This window comes from Megascapheus bottae, chromosome 14 (genome assembly GCF_031878675.1).
Source record: "Megascapheus bottae isolate mThoBot1 chromosome 14, mThoBot2.hap1, whole genome shotgun sequence".
Taxonomy (NCBI): domain Eukaryota; kingdom Metazoa; phylum Chordata; class Mammalia; order Rodentia; family Geomyidae; genus Megascapheus; species Megascapheus bottae.
In genome coordinates, this window is record NC_143522.1 from 38,524,626 (window position 1) to 38,529,614 (window position 4,989).

Consider the following 4,989-nt stretch of genomic DNA (forward strand, 5'->3'; position numbering starts at 1 on the left):
ATGATTGGGAGGGGTCAGGGGGGAATAGGGATAAAAACACAAAAGGAGGTATGCACCTACTACTGATGAATGTAACTGTAGCCCCTCTATACATTATCCCAACAATAAAAAGAATAATAAAAAAGTTAGAATGCCCAAAACAGGAATTTTGTGTCTTTATGGTAAAATGTAAAATAGTACAGTTGCTACAGAAAACAGTATGGCAGTTCTCAGTAAATTCTCAGTAAAACGTAAGCACAGAATTATTGAATTTGATCCAGCAATTATCCTTTTGTACATATACAAAAATATATTGAAAATTGAGTTTAAGACAAACATTTACAACTATCTTCACAGAAGCATTTTTTGCAAAAATAAAATGTAACTACTACACTGCTGGTGGGAGTGCAAACTCATTCAATCCACTATGGAAAGCAGTATGGCAGTTCCTCTACAGACTAAATATAGAACTCCCCTATGATCCACTACTTGGCATTTACCCAACCGTCCAGAAACAAGGGCATACTAAATCCACTAGCACAACGATGTTCATTGCAGCACTATTTACCATAACAAAGATATGGAACCAACCCAGATGCCTCTCAGTTGATGAGTGGATCGACAAGATGTGGTATTTATACACAATGGAATTCTATGCTGCCGTCAGAAAGAATGACATCTCCCCCCATTTGTAAGGAAATGGAAAGACTTGGAAAAAATCATATTAAGTGAAGTAAACCAGACTCAAAGGAACATAGGCTCAATGGTTTCCCTCATTTGTCAATAGAAACCTTGGGCTCTCCTAGCAGAGATTTACAATAGAACAAAATCTAGATACATAACACCATATAGTATGATGCTAAATGTAAGGACCTCCAGGATATAGAAACAAAAGCCATATAATGAGTGATTGTTGTCCTTAATGTACTGTGTTATCTCTCATCTCTTTTGCTGTCCCTTGGGTATCTCATATTATTACAATATTTCACCTTGTTATCTGATATATTTTATACATTCTTAATTGGGTATTTGAAACAGGATAGGGAAGGGGGAAATCAAGATGAGTGGGGGAGAGGGAAGGGAAATGGGGACCATGACATGAGAAAGGGAATCAATGTTTGTGAAGTAATGCACCTTCTATCTGGTAATAATGTAACCCTTCTATTAATTACAATAAAAATATATGAAAAAATAAAATGTAAAAGTAAAGAAATCATTATAAGCTTATTTAAAATGTGACTTCCTGATCCTCTTCAAAAGTGTTAATACCTAACTACTTAGGAAGCTGAGAGGTATGAAGCCAGCCCTTACAGGAAAGTCTATGAGATTCTTATTATTTCCAAATAATCAGCAAAAAAAAAAGAAGAAAAAAGCCAAAAGCAGACATGTGACTCATGTAGTAGAATGCTAGACTTGAGCAAAACAGCACCCAGGCCACACACACACACACACACACACACACACACACACACACAAATCTAAGAGAGACTTATTGCATTTACATGAAATGCCCTACCTTCTCCATTATTTAGGAAAACAATCCCAAAACTACTCTAAGGAAGTGCTTGCTATAAGGCAAACTAACTGATGTCTAAGAGTCCAGGCTATCAGAAACTACAGGCAACTATAGCTCCTTCTATCTTCCACTCTTATAATACTTGCAATTATAGTTATTTCATTTCTAACCATTTGCAATAACCCTGCTATTCACTCTGAAAGTACAGATCCATAGTAGTCCATCTTTTCAACAGGCATATCAATTGCACCTTGTTCAGATGGACTTCATTTTGAAGTTCAGCTTTTTTCTCAAGTCCTGACAGTTATTCCACTGATACAATGGATCATTCTGTCATGATTCCTGACCTGAGGCTCTTTCCTGTTGTGTTCTTTCACCATTGTCTGTCCACCAGCATTTCCCAGCTCAATAAGATGTCCATCTCTGATGACTGCAATTCTCACTCACTCATCACTCAGCTGACCTTGATGCTTACTCTCCTCAGCCACTGTTCTTCCACAGGCAGTTAATGGATCAATAGCATCTGTTAAAATTTAAGGACTGAGTTCCTGGGAATGGAATCTGGAAACACTTTGATAATTTTCCCAGGCATACTCATTGTAAAAATCATTGATATGGAGCAGCTTTTCAAAATTTCCCAATGATGAAAATGACCTCCTATCAAGGGAGGAGGCCGATATCTGAGGATCATGGTTCACAGTCAGCCTGGGCAGGAAACTCTTGACACTTTCTAGAATAGCAGCCTTGAAGGGATAAAAAAAAACCCTAAGGATTGTACCCAGACCCTGAGTTGAAGCCCCTGTAATGGGGAGGGGGGGAGAGAAGGAGGGAGAGAAGGAGGGAAGAGAGAGTCAGGGGAGGAGGAATGGAAAGAAAGAAAGAAAGAAAGAAAGAAAGAAAGAAAGAAAGAAAGAAAGAAAGAAAGAAAGAAAGAAAGAAAGAAAGAAAGAAAGAAAGAAAGAGAGAAAGAAAAGGAAAAGAAAGGGAGGCAAGGCAAGGCAAGGTGAAAGGAAATCATCTGGACAGAGTCCAGAAAGAGGTTCCCAACCTCATTCACTGTCTGGTGAGGCTGCATGGAAAAAAGGGTAGGCTTTATTCTTGACAAGTGTACCAGGTAATTAAAATAATCTAGCAAACCAGAGGAACAATATAAAGCTCCAGCAAGATATCTTCCTTTCAGGGAACTTTGTAGAGCGCTTGGAGAAAGGAAGGAGCTGTGGCTGCCCTAGCTTTGCACGGCTAAGCATTTCTTCCTGCTCTGCCACAGGCCCCAGCCCACTCACCGGCTACAAAATGGTGAAAGAAACCACTTACTATGATGTTTTTCGAGTCAAACTCAATGCCACCCAGGACGAACTGGGAAAGTCTTACAGGAAACGTGGCCTTGAAGTACCCTGATAAGAATCCAAATGAGGGAGAAAAGTTTATACAGATTTCTCAAGCTTATGAGGTTCTCTCTGATGCCAATAAAAGAGAATTATATGACAAAGGAGGACAACAGACAATTAAGGAGGGTGGAGCAGGTGGCAGCTTTGGCTCCTCCTTGGACATCTTTGGCATGATTTTTGAAGGAGGAGGAGGAGGAGCAGGAGGGGGAGGGTGAGGGGGAGGAGGGAGAGGAGAAAGGCGAGGTAAAAAATGTTGTGCATCAGCCCTCAATTACCTTAGAAGATTTCTTCAATGGTGCAACAAGAAAGCTGGGTCTACAAAAGAATGTGATTTGTGACAAATGTGAAGGTCGTAGGGGTGTGGGGGGGAAGAAGACAGTGGAGTGCAATCCCAACTGCAGAGGTACTGGGATGCAAACACGAATTCATCAGATTCAGTCTGTGTGCATGGAGTACCAGGGCCATGGAGAAAGGATCAGTCCTAAGTATAGATGCAAAAACTGCAATGGAAGGGTTCGAGAGAAGATTCTAGAAGTTCATGTTGACAAAGGCATGAAAGATGGCCAGAAGATAACATTCCGCAGTGAAGGAGACCAAGAACCAAGATTGGAGCCCGGAGATAGCATCATTGTATTAGATCAAAAAGACCATGCTGTTTTTACACGACCAGGAAGAGACCTGTTCATCTGTAGGGACATACAAGTGGTGGGAGCATTGTGCAGCTTCCAAAACCCAATCTCCACTGTTGACAACCAGATCATAGTCATCACGTCGCATCCAGGTCAGATTGTCAAGCATGGAGATATCAAGTGCGTGCTAAATGAAGGCATGCCAATTTACCCACGACCCGATGAGTCACTGAGTCTAAGGTAAACTTTCCTAAAATATGGATTCCTCTCTCCTGATCAACTCTCTCTGCTGGAATAACTCTTTCCGGAGAGGAAGTAGAAGAGACTGATGAAATGGATCAGGTCGAACTGGTGGACTTTGATTCAAATCAGGAAAGACAGCACCATTATAATGGAGAAGCTTATGAGGATGACAGACGGTCCTCACCCTGGAGGTGGTGTTTTCTGTCAGACCTCGTAATGGAGCCAGTGAATAGGAATGAAGGACTGTAGCCTAAGCTCCCTACTTGCTATTTGTTTTGTTGTTGTTGTTGTAATATTCAACTAGAGTAGTGTTTTAACGTTAAATGAAGAATAAACACAAATACAAAAGCTCTGACTTTGCTCTGTATGTATGATGACTTCAGTGTGCAAGATGAAGTTTTAATACCTGTGAAAACTACTTTTAAAATAGTTCCTCTAGCATGTGTTAAATCACATCTTGTAACTAATTCAGCTGTGAACATAGACAAGCTTAATTGGAAATGCTAGTGTTTGTGTTGACTTTAGTATAAGGCCTTTCATCTGTGGGGCTAAAACTTTGTATTTGGTTAGTAATCTGAAAAAGGGAAGTTGATATGTAGAGAAAGGTTTGCTTGTCTATTTGTTTGTATTAAGTGGTGAGCTGGGAATGCTAGCCAAGCATGCCCAAAGACCCAGACCAATTCCTTGGTACCACATGCATAGAAAAAGCTGAAAGTGGTGCTGTGGCTCAAGTGGTAAAGCTCTAGCCTTGAAGAAGCCCAAGGACAGCACTCAGGTCCTGAGTTCAAGCTCCATGATTGGCAAAAAAAAAAAAAAAACAGAAAAAGTCAACATTAAAGTGGATTCTTTATGATGCCTTTGCATTTTATTGCCTCAAATATTACGTGAAGAGTGGTATAATACATAATTTAGAATGTGTTAATGATACAGAAATGATACTTTCTAATGAAGAAGTTTATCATCTGCTGCGTCTAAGGGCTTGTACTTCTAGAATTGCATCCCCTCTGTGCCATCTTTTTAACTATATATATATATATATATATATATATATATATATATATATATATGCACACATACAGGTTGACCAGTTGTAGTTACACTCTTTTTCCCTTTGGACCATGATAAAACCTTGAGTAGTAACTTATTCAGGTGAGTAGCAAAAACAGTTGAAGAGACCTAAACAATGAGAAATTGTATGTATTACATAGGAAGGTATTCCTTAGATATGTTTCAG

The 4,989-nt window shown here is 39.6% G+C and overlaps 1 pseudogene; it reads left to right on the forward strand.

Moving 5' to 3' along the window:
* Nucleotides 1–2,788: 2,788 nt before the first annotated feature.
* Nucleotides 2,789–3,972, forward strand: LOC150055079 (dnaJ homolog subfamily A member 1 pseudogene; annotated as a pseudogene).
* The last annotated feature ends 1,017 nt before the right edge of the window (nt 3,973–4,989 follow it).